At 34.8% G+C, this 19,855-nt stretch overlaps 1 pseudogene; it reads left to right on the top strand.

Annotated features, from left to right (window-relative positions):
* The first annotated feature begins 2,394 nt into the window (after positions 1–2,394).
* Positions 2,395–18,996, top strand: LOC115981409 (annotated as a pseudogene).
* Positions 18,997–19,855: the final 859 nt, after the last annotated feature.

The raw sequence follows: 19,855 nt of genomic DNA, 5'->3' as shown, positions 1-19,855 counted from the left end.
CAGATTAGGTCTATCTAATCCTAGCTAAAAATATTGAAGGTTTGTACTTTTCAATTCATAGAGGAAGACTTATTCTTCTTCTATTATTATTATTATTTTTGGTATAATATAGTTAACACCTCTGGGACTAATGTCAGCTAAGTCCAATTTTTTTTTTTAAATATTCCAAATTTTTTTTTCAAGGCTAGAATCATATGTTAGCATATGACGTGTAAGTATGTGACACAACATTGTACGTAGAGGTCTTTTATACATTTTTCCTCAACAAAATGAAAAATGTTAGGATCACAACTTTTGCTACAAGTTGTTTATATGTTAAGTTGTGAGTGATGGAGTAAAATTAATGGGTCCATTGGGATTTGTAATTTCACTACTCACAACTTGCCACATAAATAAGTTGTGACAAAGTTATGGTAAAAATTGTAGTCCTAACATCAAATTTTTTTTAGGCCCTATATAATTAAATTTTAAACAAAATTTAGCAACAAATTTAATTGTAGACTATAACTCTGTTAACGGTGGAAGACTTCTTGTTATTGCATCCTTCTTTCTTTCTTGAGCTTCTTCTCTACTTTTTCATTTTTCATTTTTTTATTTTTTTATTTTTTTTATTATTATTTATTTAAATTAACATTACGCTTTGTTCATATTCCACGCTTAAAAAAAAGAAAGCTGTCAAAAAAAAAAAAAAAAAAAAAAAAAACCCTATAAATATTATTTAGGGGGTGAGCGTAATGATGTTTCTTTGTTGTCCTCCTTTCTCCTGAGTGCCAGGCTAGTTTGTGTAGCACTGCGTTGTATCAGGAGCCTCTCTTACCTTTTGAACTTTTTGTCCATTTAATTAATACAATTTTACCTTTTGTTTTTTTTCAATTACAAAATATATTTTAAAGTTAGATAGTGATTTGATTTTATGCATTAATATTTTATAATATAGGTTTTATTCTATAATATTTGGAAGTGTGTAGATTTTATATTCAAAATTTAAATTTTACCCTTTATATTTTAAGGATGTTTGGATTTTAATTTTTATAGTTTTGGGTGTTTAAATTTTACATCCTAAAGTTTTATAATTTGAGGGTGTAAAATTGAAACACTCCTAAACTTTAAAGAGTAAAATCCAAATTTTGAAACGTTAACCTAAATATCAGGGGGTAAAATCCAAATTTTGAAACTTTAGAATACAAAATCCAAACAACCCAAAACTTTAGGGGTGCAATTTGCAATTTACTCATAAAAAAAATATTTTTTTGAGATAAGAGATATTGAAAAGAGATATTAAATAAGTTAATTTCCTAAATTAAGGATTAAGATTAAATAAATATGGTACATAAAAAAAATTAAAAATAAATTTATGTACCATATATATTTTAACAAAATATTATTACTTTTCAAATTAAAATCTCATGTAGAATTCTTCTAAAAAAAAATTCTCATGTAAGTTAAGGTAATCAAAGGATTAGATGATTAATAAAATAAGAATTAAAAATAAATAAATAAAAAGTGTTATATATTTCAAAAATGTAAGACAAGCACCAAGGGATTGACTAAGTGATTCCTAAGACCTCGTACCATTCCTAGCGTGAGTTTGGATACCAGCGTTTCCAGCGTTTATGTTTTTGGCTGAGTCTCACGACACTGTTCACTACCTAACGAAAAACACAAAAAACACACATAGCAATAAGTTTTCAATTTTCAGTAAATAAGCAGTATCCAAACACACCCCTAGTACAAAATCTCTTATCTCGTCTTGGAGCCACTCTCATAGGATTCTTCCACGTAATAACCTGGTGTTTGTGTTGTAAAAAAAAATTGAAACTCTAACATTTTCCAAGAATATTTGAATGTTTCTGTTATTCATCGAGGGCATCTCTAACTCTATGCAGAGTTAGGACTTAAGAGTTAGGGTGGTCACAGGACCACCCTAAACTGGAAAAAACAAATAATTATTGTGCACAAATTTTAAAATTTTTTTATTTTTAAAAAAGTTTTGTGATCATCCTAAATTTTTTTTAGGCCCTATATAATTAAATTTTAAACAAAATTTAACAACAAATTTAATTGTTGACTATAACTCTGTTAACGGTGGAAGACTTCTTGTTATTGCATCCTTCTTTCTTTCTTGAGCTTCTTCTCTCCTTTTTCATTTTTCTTTTTTTTATTTTTATTTTTTTTTATTATTATTATTTATTTAAATTAACATTACGCTTTGTTCATATTCCACGCTTAAAAAAAAGAAAGCTGTCAAAAAAAAAAAAAATTAACATTACGCTTTGTTCATGTTCCACGCTTAAAAAAAAGAAAGCTGTCAAAAAAAAAAAAAAAAAAAACCCTATAAATATTAAATACCCCAATTCTAACCTGCTTGACGGACTGACACTGCAATAACCAACCGCCATTATGGATTCAAATCAACCGAGAGCCGAAACTCCACAGCCTCGTCAAGGCCGCCGCGGTGGTGGTGGTGGTGGCGGTGGCAATGGTTTCTCTGCTATTCTCACAGTCTTCTTATCCTTTATCGCCATCGTCGTCATGGTATTATCAAACTATAAATATTCCACCGCCACTGCTTTGTTCTTTACTGCACCCTCACCACCATTACCAGTCCATCGCAATCTCTCTTTGATTTTATTTATTTCAATAGTGTTTGTTTCGCCATGGTATTATTCTTGTTGTTTAATAATTGAATAGATGCTTCGTCATATATTCTTCTAAGCTAAGAAACACATTTACTTCAAAATCTCTTCTTTGGATATATGTATCACCTACCTCACTGTGTGTGGTTCTTGCATGGTTGTAGGTGGGATTCACATTTTATGAGAGTGCACATGCATATATTCAGATACATGTCAAACTGAGTCAGGAGGAGGAAAAAATATAATTTGGTAATTAAAAAAAATGACAAAATTTAGTTACAAAATTGGTTGTAGTCTAAGACTACAACTTTACTCAATAAAATAAATATTACTGCATATTTTGAAAATTTAACCGTTAAATTGCATGTTCTTTATACTCTTAATACACATGTCAAATTTTGTGTTAATTAGATATTATTTACTATATGATCTATAAGCTCATATTTTATGTATAATTTTAAACTACAAAAACTTACAATTTAAATAATTTATTGATGATATAGCTATTGATTTTTAATTTTCTAGAAATTTTGCAAGCATGGAAAATATAAAAAGAAGATGTAATCCAATAGTGAATTTGTCAAAATTCACATTTAATAAAAATATATTGAATAAAGTTATAGTTGTAGCTGTAGGCTACAACCAATTTTGTAGCTAAATTTTGTCCTAAAAAATATTCTTTTGATATATTTTAGATATGTTTTTAAAGATCTTGATGGTTATTATTTAGTCTGGAAACTAGAAGTAAACATAACTATTCAAGAATTGTTGTGTACCATGTTATGTTAGTGGCCATGCTTCTTAGATTAATTTCCATTTTAGTTATAATCATAGTTAAAGGGAAGCGAAGTGTTGTGTGATTGTAGAATATTTATTAGGTCATAAAATAGAATAGAGGAAAATGACTTCATATAGAATAAAACAAAGAAAAATAATTCGTGTGGCCAAAGCAAACTAATATGTTGAGAATCCATAGCCTACCACAAAATTTGAGATTAAGACTTGTTGTTATTGTTGTTGTTAGTTTAAGTCATAGTTCAATTAAGCTTTTATTATTTTTCATAAAATCCGTGTTGCTATTGCTATTTTGTATCAATGTCTTGGCATTGTAAATTTCTTCAGTAGTATTTCAAGATCTGTACGTAATATGTGATTTAGAATTCATCAAATTGTTTTGGTATAAAAATGTGACCCAAGACTAATTCTAGTATTTGTTTCCCTTTATGGTGATGGTAGTATTTGTTCTGTGTGGACTTGCATTGTTGCAAGTCAGGTCTAACATGCATCAAGATTGTCAATAAATGATTATTACAGAAATGCTTATAGTGAATAATAGCTTATACCTTCCAGTAGAAATGCTTCAACAGTGTTGCATTGCAAAAAAAAAAATGCTCTATCCCATTCTTAGTCTTCCACTTTATGCTCTACTAATTGCAATATGTTATTGTAAGCTCTAAGGACGGGCTTGATGGGCCAAACCACTATTTGGGCTCACAATCTATTTATTTGGTGGGTCTGAGTATCCTACCTTGGGTTGTCCTAGGCTAAAGGACCCAATGCAAACACTTTTCTCCCTTTTTCTTAACGTTAACTCCTCTTTCTCTCTCTCTTTCTTACTCTCTTCTTTCCCTCAGAATTGGGATCCATTCATTTCTCCTATTTATAGCCTTCATTAATGGGGTGATCATCATTATCTTCTCCCTTAGTGCAAAGAATGGTCCAATGTCAATGGGCTTAAGTGGGTTTTTAGGTACGAATGGCCTTGGAAATAATTCCCACTTCAGTTAATGTGCTCGGTAGCGGAGTTTCCTAAGGTTCTGCCAGGCATGTAAACGGTGATGTGTTCGGGTGATGTGACCAAGCATGTGCATAGTTACTAGGAATGGTTTCCCAAGCATCCTGTGAGTAGGGCGTATGCGATCCGCTTTCTAAGTGTCTTGACAATACTCAGTCCACGTTGGTGGCTATTCATGGGTCTGGGCCGGGGCCATTGTCGATGTGAAGATTAGATCCTTGGCCCATATCATTGATTCATGGTCCAAGGCCCAATATGAACTTGGGCGTTTAGGTGTCATACAATAGCCCCCCCTTGATTCGTCCTCGGGCCTCGAGGACGAATCAAGGAGTCAGAGAGGCAGTGTTTTGCCTGAGAAGCCTAACAGATGTACTTGGGGGTTACAGTGGTCCATAAATGTGCTTCTCAAAAGACGCGATGCTTCAGATCCTGCGGTTTTACAGTCATTATTACCTGATGGTTCACAAATCGAGGCACGCGTGTGGACTACTCTGGGCATTTCTAAGGTCACACCTTTTTCTACTTCATCATTGCTAATTAATGTCACTCATTGCACACCAACTGATGCTTTCCCTGGCTCTTATAAATAACCCATCCTAATTCAGTTTCCTACTTTTCACTCTTTGTCACTTCGAAACTTCTCTCTGTCAAGCATTCCCCTGTGCTCCAGTCCACAAACCCAGAATCCTCTTCTCCCTTAAAGCCAGAAGTAAGTTTTCTTCCCCTTTCCTTTATTTTCATTTCCTTCCCCAGAGCCCTTTTTTAATTTCTAGTCATAGAATGGCTTTTGCTCACCTTTGGAACGCCGGAGCTCCCTTAGCCGCTTTTAGGCAGGCCTTTAGCATCCCTAATGATGTGGAGTTGGCTTATTGTCACGAAAGTGAAATGGCTCTCTATAGAGGGGCAGACATTGCCTTTTTCCCACTGATGTCTGTCTTAGAAGGCGGGGTTAGGTTTCCCATAGACCCCCTCCTACTTAATACCCTTAGATACTATGGGTTGAGTGCCGACCAACTTCCCCCCAACTTTTACCGGATAGTGAGTTATGTGGCCAAGCTGAACCAAACGTTCAGCTTGCAGTTAGACCACCACGACATAAACCACATGTACAGCCTTTGTGGAAAGAAGAAATCAAATTATTACTTAAAGACTAGAGATAATAGGGTGCAACTGATTTCTTGTTTGCCGGACTCTAATAGGAACTCCACCGGGGAATTTGTTCGGGTGCACGGCAATTGGTTTGCCGGCGACATCCCTCCCCCTTTGTCACGGCATGAAGTTGGTTCGTCCTAACCTTTAATTTCTCATGTTTCCCAAAATTGTAAATACATTATTTACTCTAACTTTGATTCATTTTCTTTTTGTTGCAGACGGTTCAATGTTCACTCAGGAAGTCAGAACAGTCCACGTCCGAGACCTAAATTTTGTGTTAAGGACTGAAATCTTCGTTCACCGGGACGGGCAACTTCGTGCTTCCCACCTCATTCTCAGCGTAGACCCGGTATACTCCACTTGGCAACCTTTCAGCCAAGCCCTCCTTGTAGATAGCCCACTCCTCTCTTACATAGATATTCGGCACGCAAACTTCCTCCCCCCTAACATCACTGTAGGGGAAGCCCGTGATCTTGGCCCACGGTATACTTGTTCGGATGAACTTGCGCCCATAAGGGACAAATTGACCGAAGTAACATCCAGGCATCTCCGGGAACATGCTCACGAGGCCGTTTAGCACAAAGCCATACAAGCCGAACCTGCAAATCCGGTTCAAGTAGTCGCGCAAGAAGCCATGGAGTCCAGTGACTCTTCCAGGACCCACTCCGCTCCTGAAGACATGGTGACTAGAAGGACTTTGACTGTCAGCCGTTTCATCCCTGGTGCAAGCCAGGCCATTCAGCAGCAGCAGCCTCCACCTCAAGGGCGCGTCCCGGCTCCTCCCGCTCATCCTCCACCTCCCTCTGCTCCCAGGCGGCAACGCAAGAGGCAAAGGCTTGCCAATCAATCCTCAACCGGCTTGGGAGAGGGCCAAGTCCAATCTCCACTTCAACCTTCCCGGGGTATCACCATCCGAGAGCCGTCAGCCCAGGTCGAAACAAATGTGGCCTCATCCTCCAAACCGGGGCCTCTGTGGCATCCAACATACGAGCTGGATGGCACGCCCCTTCCGGCTAATGCAAGCGTTCGGGGCTGGGAGAAGGGTGAAGGGGGCCGGGTTGCCCAAAGCTTAGCTCACGGCCTCCTCCTACCCGCGGACATAAGCGCATTTGCAAATGCGACCGATGAGTCCATGGGGAGAAGGCTCCAATGGCACACCATTGCGGTTAGTCCTTTTCCTTCGCACTCTCTTTATTATCATTTTCCTTCCGTGCACGTCCTTATATATATATATATATATAATTTTTTTTTTTTTTTTTTTTTTTTTTGTATTCGGCGTAAATTTAAATTGCCATGCGTTAATAACATTGTCTTTAATAGGCCGCCCAACTAGCCCATATACTAAATGAAAGGGTGAAGGATCTTTCCGAGGAGGTTGGTCGGGAGAGAGCCGGTAAGGAAAAGGCTGTGGAAGCAATAAAGGAGAAAATGAAAATTGGCTGAGATACTCGGCTGCACGTCACAAACAGGACTCCAAACTCTTGAATCAACTTGGAGAAATTTTGTATGGATCCTTTCCGTAACCCATTAAACCATCTCAATGTAGTCAATCCCAAACTCGAGGGAAATACCTTGCACATGAGCGCATTGTTATGAGTATGCAAAGACATCATCTGAATATAATGGCTGACTTGTTCTACCGGATCAGTCTTCCCGTCATAGCAATTGAACGGTGGGCGGGAAAACCTGTCCGGCATTTCGACTCGCTCAATTTCGCTCGAAAACGGGGACCGAGCTGCTTTTTGCAGAGCGCGGCTCATGACGTCCATGGCAGTATTTCGAGGTTGCCCTTCTTCCGGGGAGAGCAAATCCCTTACTTGATTTTCCTGAGAATGTGAATGGCCTTGGCGTTGCCCCGTTTCCCAAGAGGGAAACTGGTTCCTATTTCATCGAAACTCTCTCGAGTGCGAACAATCTCGATACCGATATGATTCCCGGGAATGTGAATGACTCTGTTTCAGTCGAGGTCCAGACTGATTGGATCCCTCTTCATATCTATTTCCCCCAATCTCGTCCTCCTACTACCGGTCATTTCTGTCTCCTCCCCGGCGCCTACCTCTCACCTCCAGCTCTAAACCCCTGACTAATTTTTGGAGTCATTCGACCTCTTCGTCCCGTTCCTCCCTCCGACTACGTGCTGTGGCACCAAAAACCGTCCGTTGGGTTTGGTATGACCCCTCTCCCATGCCGAACATCACTTCTAGTTGGTTATGCCTCCTATCTTCTCATTCTTTCTATCTACAGTCTCGCCAACTTGACCCTCGAGAAGACCCTTTGAATCCGGTTCCTGCGCGGTCCCCCGAACGCCTTTCAGACATTGTCTCCGAGCTCGAGTCCCTCTAGAACTACATCGTCGTAGGAGAGCCCCACGGTGGGCACCAATTGTAAGCTCCAAGGACAGGCTTAATGGGCCAAACCACTATTTGGGCTCACAATCTATTTATTTGGTGGGTCTGAGTATCCCACCTTGGGTTGTCCTATGCCAAGGGACTCAATGCAAACACTTTTCTCCCTTTTTCTCAACGTTAACTTCTCTCTCTCTCTCTCTCTCTCTCTCTCTCTCTCTCTCTCTCTCTCTCTCTTCTTTCCCTCAGAATTGCATCCCCCAACTATCCATTCATTTCTCCTATTTATAGCCTTCATTAATGGGGTGATCATCATTATCTTCTCCCTTAGTGCAAAGAAAGGTCCAATGTCAATGGGCTTAAGTGGGTTTTTAGGTACGAGTGGCCTTGGAAATGGTTCCCACTTCAGTTAATGTGTTCGGCAACGGAGTTTCCTAAGGTTCTGTTGGGCACGTAAACAGTGATGTGTCCAGGCGATGTGACCGAGCATGTGCATAGTTACCGGGAATGGTTTCCCGAGCATCCTGTGAGTAGGGCATATGCGATCCACTTTCTAAGTGTCCTGACAATACTCAGTCCACGTTGGTGGCTATTCGTGGGTCTGGGCCGGGGCCATTGTCGATGTGAAGATTAGATCCTTGGCCCATATCATTGATTCATGGTCCAAGGCCCAATATGAGCTTGGGCGTTTAGGCGACGTACAGTTATACATCTAATTTTTTTTTTTCCCCATTTTAAACGTTGATCACTTTATAAGAATAAAAAGGGACATGTACCGATTACAAATGGTGGAGCATAAAATAGAACATAGTAAGAGTAAAAAAGAGGACTTTTACTCTATCCATTTCACCTTGCATCACAAGCTGTGGTTCTAAAGCTCATTGTCATTTAATTATTAACATTAAAAAAAAATAAATAAATAAATAAAAGGAATTTACATTGTGGCATTGAGTATGCACTTGGGGTTGTAGGGTTATCTCTAAATTACTCTATTTGTAATTGTGTTGCCGGAATGTTTTTAGGGATGTTTGGCAAATTACAAAACTTGTTTGGTTTGATACAAATTGAACTGAAAATGAGACTATTAATCCAATTTGTCTAGAATCAAAATCAGTTTTAGTTAACATGCAGCTTATGAAAATGTCAAATTTGTATGCATGTGAAAACACCAAAATTTAAAAATTTAATTTGGAGGGCAATATTTTTAAAGAACCACTTTGAAGATATGGGAATGTATTTAGTTCCCACTTTGAATAAGTTTTATGAACAAAAGAGTTACCAAACTAAGAACAATTAAGTGTGCGTTTGGATACAGATTGTTTTGCTGAAAACTGAAAACAATAAAAAAAAAATTTTTTTATTGTTTATTACTATTTGGCACTGTTCATGACCAATGAACAGTGCATAACATGTTGGTTTAAAAAAAAAAAAAAAAACGCCCAAACACAAACGTGGACGTGAATCCAAACTGACCTTAAAATTAGTTATGTTGTTCTTGCTGCCTGGCCTAGTTTTGTGATTTGCTACATTCCTTTACTTATTAGTAAATGTTGCTGCCAGGGAGGCATACCTGAAAAAAGAAAACAGTAGAATTGTTTTGAATCTCAGCCACTGGAATAAGTGTTTATATCATTTTATTTGAGTTTGAAAATCTCTGACATGAATATAAATGTTACAGATGGTAGATCATTCACCATCAACTATTAGGAATGGTTTGTCCATTTTGCACCAAGTTCCAAAAGGCCATGTTGGGGTTTACTGGAGAGGAGGTGCCCTTCAAAAGACGGTTACAGATCCAGGTTTGACTATGACCCTTTCTATAAGATTTTCATTCAGTAGTTTCTTTCCTAGAACTTATGAAATTTCTGCATGCACTTAATTTTCAGGTTTTCATCTGAAGCTGCCTTTTATAACCCATTATGAGCCTGTTCAAGTAACCTTTCAAATAGATTAGGTAAATTCGATGTAATGAAAATTGAGGAATTTCATCTTGTCAGTCTAATGCTCAAATCCTTCCTGTGAGTATAATTGTAGGTTAGGGATATTCCTTGTGGTACAAAAGGAGGTGTCATGATCAACTTTGAGAAGATAGAGGTACAGCCAGAAATATTTTCTTTTTGCCACAATTAACCCAAACTATATATATATATATATATATATATGTCTCTATTTTGAAGCTTTTTTATATTTTTATTTTATAGAGAGTTTCAACCCCTAACGTCTGCTCCTTATGATAACTCTTTATCATCAAACTAAGACATTAATCAATTTTTGGTGTAAGCAGGTAAGCGGAGATTAAATCTCAAATCTCTTATTACCCATCAGAGATTTATTTCTCAAAAAATGCTAACTGGAACCCATATTTTGAATTATTTTTTAGATGTACTATATCATTGTATATTATGTACTCTTATCATTTATAAGTTACCTGAATATTAAATGAAACATAGTTTTTTTTAACAACTTACTGGCAGCCAAAAATTATAATTAAATCAATTATAAATTATAGATATGTGGTTAAAATGATTGAAAATTACATGAAATAAGAAGAAGAAAAAAGTATTACACTTGGAAAGATATTATTATATTTTACGTACACATCCAAAAAAAATAAAAAGTATTAATGCTATTTACAACCTAATATATATATCATCAATGTTGACATATATTATAAGAGGATTATTACTTAATTTATTTGTTTATTATATTTACACAAAAAAAGAATTTAGACGTTTAATAACAAATTGAAGGGGCCAAGTTTTATTTTTCCAATGAGCTACTTGTAAGTATAGTTACATCATATGGTAAAATAGATATTTTGCAAAATGTTTGGGGGGCCTTGGCCACCTCTAGTAGATGTTGCTAGGTACAACTACTAGATATTGCTCTTTTTTAACATTATGGTTTACAAGTGGTCTAAGGTTTGAAATGCTCAGCTTCTTTGCACTGATTATTATGTCTTTTCAGGTTGTTAACCGGCTTCACAAGGACTATGTGCATGACACTTTGCTGAACTATGGGGTACAGTATGACAATTTATGGATATATGACAAAATTCGTCACGAGATCAATAAGTTCTGCAGCTCTCATTCTCTTCAGCAAGTTTACATTGATGTTTTCGATCAAGTATTTTGGGGATGATATACAAAGTAATCAAAAAAGAACAAAGTGAACACAAAAGACAAACAGAAAATTAAATAACTTGGAGGCACAAAATTATTATTTTTAGACAATATTTGCCCTCACACTATTGTTGCTAAAGGGTTATCAGAAATTTGTCCCCAAGATACAATCAAGTTTGGTGGGTTCTACAAATAGCAATTTTTGGAGAATACTTACAGGATTTCTTGTGTTTCTTAAAAATTGATTTTTGGAAGAGAAAAGAATTGGTTATCAAGTGAACATGAACCACTATTTATACCCATTGGGTTATAACCCATCAAAAGGCACCAATGGAGAGTTAAAATGTTTCATAAAACCATCCATAATGCTTAAAATATTTTCAAACGTTTAGAATAGCTACCAAAATATTCTGTAGAAATTTAGTTTTTACGAATTTCGATCGATCCAAACGAATCGAACATCAATCAAAGGTTCTTTTTGAATGATCAAACATGACTCAAACATCAATTGAGAGAGGCAGAAGCTCTAGATCAAATCCCTTGATTACTTCTATCAATTGAGCAATTCTTCAACCAATTGAAAAACCTGAATTTAGAATTTTCACTTTATCATTTAACACAAATGAATACTCTTCATACTTATATATTATTATTACAACCTATCTATGTATATACCTATATATGCAAAAATCTCCCACTAGGTTGTAATAATATATGTGTCAATTGATTGACATTCTATCATGCATAAAAGAAGGTGTCTTTCAACTTAAACCTCCGTTTAGTGTAATTGTCTCAAGACTCCAACAAAATTTATGGTGGTTTGGTGCTTAAAACAAAAATCTTATGTGTTGAAATCGAAAACAACACACACATGAGAATATTCACAACAAATTTAGAAATACACTGTTGTTAGCACTATTATGGCCTTGTGCTCTTCTCAATTTAGTGAACTTTTACAAGAGAAAACTCTTTTACTCTTGCTAGAAGTAGCCTCACTTCTACATTCACAAAGGTGAAGTTCCTTCTTATGCCTCTGTTACACAGACATTTATACTTTATGAACTTCATTAAGACTTCAAAACTCATTTTTTATAATATCATAATAGACTGCACTAATCCACCTGAATGAGACACAAATTTAGTACTCTTACTAATCATGTATTAATAGTTTATTGTTACCTTTTAAACTCTTAAATTAAATCAGTTCAAGGTTAAGTTCCCATTATTGGTGATTCTTTTTAAAAGAAGGGTTTTGGTCTCATTCCAATGGATATTACCCTAATCAAATCTTGAGACAGCTTTTGTAAAAGGTCTTCCAAATTATTATTTGACCTTACATAGACAATTGATATGGTACTAGCTTCAATTAATTGTCTTATGTAACATATCTTAGACCTTTATGTCTAGACTTTCCATTATATATTTTGTTTTATGCTCTACCCAATATGGTTTCACTATCACTTTACACCGAAATGGTTGTTATTGGTTGTGGCCACAACTTTATGTCTAATAACATATTTCTTAGTTATTGTGCTTCTTTACCTACTACCACCAAGGCTATAAACTTTGATTCCATGGTGGAGTGGAAAATACAAGTTTGTATCTTAGATGCCTATGAGATATCACCCCCACCAAGAGTAAATATCAAACCAGACGTGGACTTATTATCACTCACACTAGTAATCCAATTAGCATCCAAATAACCTTCCAACACAACTGAAAATTAGGAATAAAAGAGTCCCAAACTTATAGTTTTTTTTAAATGACCAAGAACTCTAGCAATTTCTTTCCAATGATCCACATTTGGATTACTTGTAGATCTAGAAAGTTTTCCCACTAAAAAAGATATGACTGGTCTTGTACAATGCATAGTATACATCATGCTACTTATGGCGCTAGCATACTCCATATTCCTTTGTAAGTTTGGAATACATATATTTGTTGGCACAATTGTGCACAAAGCCATTTGACAAAATCAAGGAGTCAATTTCTCATATTGTTTTGGAGCTTGTTTCAAACCTTACAAAGATTTGATTAATTTGCAAACTTTCTTTTCATTTCTAGGAAGTACTAAACTCTTAAGTTGTTCCATGTAAACTTCCTTATAGAGATCACAATTTAGGAAAGTTGTCTTTACATCCATTTGCTATACAATCAACTTGTATATGGATACAAGTGCTAACAACACTCAAATAGATGCAATCCTAGTCATTGGTGCATAGGTATTAAAGTAGTTTATTACTTCCCTTTGTTTAAAGCCTTTTGCCACCAACCTTGCTTTAAAGGTTTGAATTGACCCATCGGTATTGAATTTTCTCCTAAATACCCATTTACAACCAATTGGTCTTGAACCAGGGGGTAGATCCACTAAGACCCAAGTATTATTAGATAATACTGAGTCTATCTCATCATTCACAACTTCTTTCCAATAAGCTAAATTTTTAGAAGCCATAGCTTCCTCAAATGTTATAGGATAATCCTCTGTATTAATTACTATGAGTATTTTATTTAGGACCACTTGTCTCCTTCAACAAGGTACACTTGAGCTTAATAAGAAATGAAATCTAGACCAAAGTCCTTTTCTTTTCTTACTCTTTGACTCTTTCTTTGTTCACTTGGTGAACCACTTTCAATCCTTTTAGTACTACACAAAATATTATGAGGATTAGAGTCATCTTCTTGTGTTTGAGTGGGTATCTTGGCATCCATGGAAATCTTTACTGAATTTATCCACAATAAATTCAACATCTCTTGATTCCACTACTTTGGTCCTAACTTTGTTCTTTTTGGGTCAATCACTCTATTAAAGGCTAAACACCTCCACAATTTGATATAATCAAGGCTTGGTTTCCTTCCATTCCATAACTCATATTGAGATACTTTACTCTTCTTGGAAGGTACTTTATTATGCACATGACATGCAGTAAGCAATGCCTCTCCTTACAAATTATATGGGAGCGTTGCACTTAAGATCATGGCATTTTCCATTTCTACAAGAGTTCTATTTTTAATTTTAGCCAAACCATTTTGTTAGGGTGTATAAGGGATGAACTTTGTCGTATTATGTCATGTTCCTTACAAAATGAAGAAAAATCATTTGGAAAATATTCACCACCTCTATCACTTCGTAGGATCATTATTTTCCTATCCTTTTGATTTTTCTACTTTAATTTTATAACGTTTGAACATGTCAAATGATTCATCTTTATTTCTCTTCAAGTGTACATACGTAAACCTAGAGAAATTATCAATGAATGTAATGAAGTATCTTTTACCTCCTCTAGTTAACACACCATTCAGTTCACATTCATCTAAATGTACAAGTTCAAGCATATTAGGATCTCTATTTGACTTAGAAAAAGGTTTTTTTGTCATCTTTGCTTGAATACAAATTTCACACTTCTTTTCATCATCATACATATATGAAATTATACCATGCTTAGATATAAACTTCAGGTATTTGAAATTTAAAAGCCCTAGTCTAGTATAACCACTGTTTTAAAAACCGGACCGGACCGGCCGGTCCGACCGGTTCAACCGGGAACCGGAAGCCAATCCGGTCCGGTTAAAACCCCCAAAACCGGTCAAGAACCGGTCAACAACCGGAAAACCGGCCAAAAACCGGTCAAAAACCGGGGTTGAACCGGAAATTCTAAAAAAAACGGTTCTTTGTCCGGTTCGGTTTTTAAAACCATGAGTATAACACAAATGAGAAGAATCAACAATATAAGCACAACTAGAACTTTATTACCAATACTTAGTTTGTACATCCCTTGCCTACAAATATCTCATTCTTGGACAAGATTAACTTGTCCGATTCAAGTTCAGCTTTTACGCCATTCTTAAATAACAAATTGGTAGATACAAGATTTTTCTTAATATCATGTACATGAAAAACATTGGTCAAGATCAACATCTTACCGGAACTCATTTTCACTTCAACAATGCCTTTTCCATGAAGCTTTGCTTTATTGTGGTTATTTATTAGCACTTTTTACTCTATGGAAGACTCCTTAAAAGTCTTGAATTGTTCCTTGCTTTTGCACACATGCACCATTGCACCCGAATCAAACCACCAATCAAAAGGATTTGCAATTACAGCCATATGAACTTTAGTGATCATATCAACATATATGTCACTTACCATAACAATAATGTCTTCAATGAAATTTGTTTCATTGGCATTGCCATTTTCATCTTTTTTCTTGTTCGTTAAGACATTCGTGAATGTAATGGCATTTCTTTCCAAAATGGAAACAAGCCCGATACTTCTTGTCTTTGTTAGGATACTTGGAATTGTTCTTTTTCAAACCACTACCCCCTTTATTCAATTTCAAGTGCTTATTGGCTTTACTTGAACTCCCATTTTGAACATTATTCATATTTTCTTTAGAATCGATGTTAGTCCCATCTCTAACCCGACTTTCCTCTTCAATTCAGAGATGTCATCCGAATTATTCTAAAGTGAGATCTTCCAACATATGCAGAAGCTTCTTCTTAATATTATTCCAACTTGGTGGGAGTTTTGCAATAATTGCACTCACTTGGAATGATTCAGGAATATTGATTGACAAATCATGGAGTTTATTGACCAAAATCTGTAACTCATGCCCTTGATCCAAAAACTGAGATATTATCAATCATTTTATAATCAAAGTACTTTTGAATAATAAATTTATTCATACCTATCTTCTTAGTTTTGTACTTTTCCTCTGAAGCATTCCAAATCTCCTTCAGTGACTTCATTGATGTGTAGAGATCATAGAGTTGATCCAAAAGTGTGTTGAGAATGCGTCCTCTACAAATCAGTTCATCTTCCTTCCGTTTCTTTCTTTGTGCCTTGATCTCATCACTGTCTTCATCACTTGCAATAGGAAAAGGCATCAAATTTAGGTCCAAGACATCGAACTCTTCTATTAGTCAGATAGATGCGATCATTAGAGATTCAAGATTCTTGATTGGACTAATTCAAAAGTTTCAGTGCAATGAGTAGAAATTTCATCTTATCTTTCCACTGAGAGAAATTGGTTCCATCAAAGTGATCCAATTTTACCAATTCATGATTCAACATCTCCAATGTTATAACATCACTTGCTCCTTCCATTGCAACAAATATTGTCTAAGATTGTTAAGAATAATACACTAAATAATTAAGAAAGAACAAAGTGAACACAAGATAAACAGAAAATTAGATAACTTGGAGGCACAAAATTGTTATCCTTAGATAATATTTGCCTCACACTATTGTTGCTAAAGGATTATCACAAATTTTTCCCCATGATACAACCAAGTTTGTTGGGTTTTACAAATAGCAATTTTTGGAGAATACATACAAGATTTCTTGTGTTTCTTAGATACTGATTTTCGAGAGAGAGAGAGAATTGGTTCTCAGTGAACATAAACCACTATTTATACTCATAGGGTTATAACCCTTCAAAAGGCACCAATGAAGAGCTAAAAAAATGTTTCATAAAACTGCCACAATGCTTAAAATCTTTTCAAATGTTTAGAACAGTTACCAAAAAATTCTACAAAAATTCAGTTTTTACTAGTTTCTATCGATCAAAAAGAATTGAACATTAATCAAAGGTTCTTTTCGACCAATTGAACAAGAATCGAACATCAATCGAGAGAGGCAAAAGCTTCAAATCAAATTCCTTGATCACTTTGATTGATCGAGCAAATCTTTGCCCGATTGAAAATTTTGAATTTGGAATTTTCACTTTATCGTTTTACACAAATGAATATTCTCCAAATTTATATATTGTCATTACAACCTATCCAAGTATATATCTATATCTACAACAGTATGGATGCTAAAGAAAACATACCCTTTAAAGCCATAAATGAACATATTTTGGGAGCTTGTAGTTTAGCTTTATACTATAAGAAGTCTTCCATGTGCTATTTCAGTACTGTGCTTTTCTTCTTTTGCTTTAGTATTTTAATTTCAAAGATTTTTTAGTATATTGAAATCTTAAGGACAAAATGGGCTTCTGCCCTTTTTGGGTAAAGTAATTAGCCTTTTGCCCTTCTTCCCAAACTAAATAAGGAAATGCCCCTCTTTTGAAAATCGAGTTTCTCAAAATCGATTTAAGCCCTATAGTGACGTTTTCAAGGACCTATAGTGACGTTTATAAAGACCTATAGTGGCGTTTTCATGGATATCAAGTTATAAAACGCCACTATAGGTTTTTAAAATGTCATTATAGATCCTTAAAAACGTTACTATAGGGCTCCAGGAAATTTTTTTTTTTTTAACTCGATTTTGAGAAACTCAATTTTCAAAAGAGGGGCATTTCCCTATTTAGTTTGGGAATAAGGGCAAAAAGCTAATTACTTTGCCCAAAAAGGGCAGAAGCCCATTTTGTCCGAAATCTTAAACTTAAAGTTGTGCGATGTTCACTTCCAAGGATTATTTCTCTACGGGAATCTATGTTGGTGTTAAGTTGCCAACATTATTAAAGAGCTGCTTACTATACTTCATATAGTTGTGTAACATTTTGGTACCACGTGCAGTGCATTATCAAATCCTTTTCTATTTGTTTATTGGCCAAATTACAACTTATTCACATGTAGTTTAACCAAAATTTAAGTTGACTATCCATAATTTGAAATTTGACATTTTACCCACTGAGATTTGACCAAAATTTAAGTTTGTCACCTGTAGTTTGAAATCCCATAATATAAGTTTTCCGCTGGATTCTTTTTATTTATTTTTTTATTTTTTTATGTTGTATTATTATATATTTTGTGTTTTTGAAGGAGAGAGACATAAAAGTTTAGCAAAATTACATACTTAGCATTGTTTTTAAGAGAAGTGAGTTAAAAGACTCTAGCTAAGCTAACCACATGTGGGTAAAGTGTTAAATTTTAAACTACAAGCAAATTTAAATTTTGACCAAAACACATGTGAGTAAATTGTAATTTACCATTATTTATTTCATGTTATATTGATAAAGCATGTAACTCTCACAGATTGCTGAAAAGATGAAAGATGCTCTCCAAGGAGACTGCACACGTTATGCTCCAGGTATTGAAATCATGAGTGTTCGCGTTACAAAGCCAATCATCCCAGAAAGCATAAGACGCAATTTTGAACAGATGGCAGAGGAACGCACTAAGGTTCAGTTTCTTTTCCTGAATACTAGAGAATGTCCTTTACTTTCTTTTTTTTTTAAATTCCTCTTTTAGTTAAGCAAAGGAAATAGACACACACGCAAAATATGATTCTAGATATGCCGATTCTATACAAATTAAATGCGTTTTTAATGTCCTTTAAACAATTTAAACCAGTTAGCCTTGGTCCAACGAGCACTAACATCACAAGCTTTTTTCCTTATACCCAATTGCTGCACATGCATGTGCTTGCACCCAAAACCAGTCAGTGACAAACAGATTGGATAATTTATTACGTACAAAGCCTCAGAAGTTAATAGAGTGCATCATTCTATGTTTTATGTTGATATTACCTTGTTAGGTCGTAATTGCTATTGAGAGACTGAAAGTGGTTGAGAAAGAGGTAGAGATAAACATAAAAAAGGCTATCAGTGAAGCTGAGAAGAGTGCGAACGTGAGCAAAATACTTATGAAGCAGCAAGAAATTGAGAACCAGATGTACATGGCTCGGGAAAAAAGTTTAGCTGATACAGATTTCTACCGGTGAATGTTCCGTCCACTTTTCAGTTTAAAAGACATGAATATGGTACCTTAGAAATGACTAATGTTGTTGCTTTCTCTACGTTTCTAGTTTATCGAAGGAAGCTGAAGCAAACAAGTTGAAGCTTACACCGCAATTTCTTGAGCTTAAATTCATCGAGTCCATAGTTGCAGATAAAAAAATTTCATTCGAGGAAAAGGTCTTCGCTTTCTCTCTTATGCGTATATGTATGTGTGTGCGCAAGCTGCTTGGGTTCATCCTGTTCCTGCAACAGCTGAATGTCTAATGCAGTGAATAATTATCATGCAGATAATATTGGGATGAGTGCTCTAAAATCGTATTGTTTTATATTATGTGTAACATTATGTTTTGATATTATGTATGATATTATGTTTGCATGACATTATGTACAACATTATGTATTAAATTAATAAAAGTTATTTTATTATCTAAAATAATGGTAACATAAATATTTTGATATTATCATATAGATCTTAAGATGCATTGTATGTAATTTTATACGATTTAGTTACAGAATATATAAATCAAAACTTTCTTGCAAACTAAATATTTTGATTTTGTAGTCAGTAATCAAATTGGGCATTTTATCTGTAAATACTATAACATATCAACTAAAGTGATTTGTCTAGATCATAAAATAGAGACTTCTAGTTGATATGTTGATGTATCTTAAGTGTGTAAGATATATTGAATTGAATTGTGTGAGATTAATTATTCTATTTACTATTGTAAATAGAATATTAAATCTCACAACTTTCATTTACATAAACTCTCAATCCTGAGGGAATTGTGAACCTGAATATGAAATGGTTTTTTTTTTGTTTTTTCTTTGATGTATTAGGAGTGAAATTTATTTTAACGATCAAGACCTTAGTACTTTGGGAAATCACACATAGTAATAAGAGAACACATATTCTCAAAATGGAATTCATAGTCTCTTATTAAAAATATAAAATATTCCTTTGAAATAAATTTAATGAGTTTAGTTATTTAGAGTACTAGTTCTAACCATTTTAGTAAAGTGTTATTAAAGTATACATATATTTTTTAAATTTGATTTCATAAATATAAGAATAACGCAAGGAATTAAACCAAGAACTCAAGAATCCAAAGAGTAATTTTCA

This window comes from Quercus lobata, chromosome 3 (genome assembly GCF_001633185.2).
Source record: "Quercus lobata isolate SW786 chromosome 3, ValleyOak3.0 Primary Assembly, whole genome shotgun sequence".
Classification (NCBI taxonomy): domain Eukaryota; kingdom Viridiplantae; phylum Streptophyta; class Magnoliopsida; order Fagales; family Fagaceae; genus Quercus; species Quercus lobata.
The sequence above is the reverse complement of the archived record's forward strand: the minus strand, read 5'-3'. Positions and strand labels throughout refer to the sequence as shown.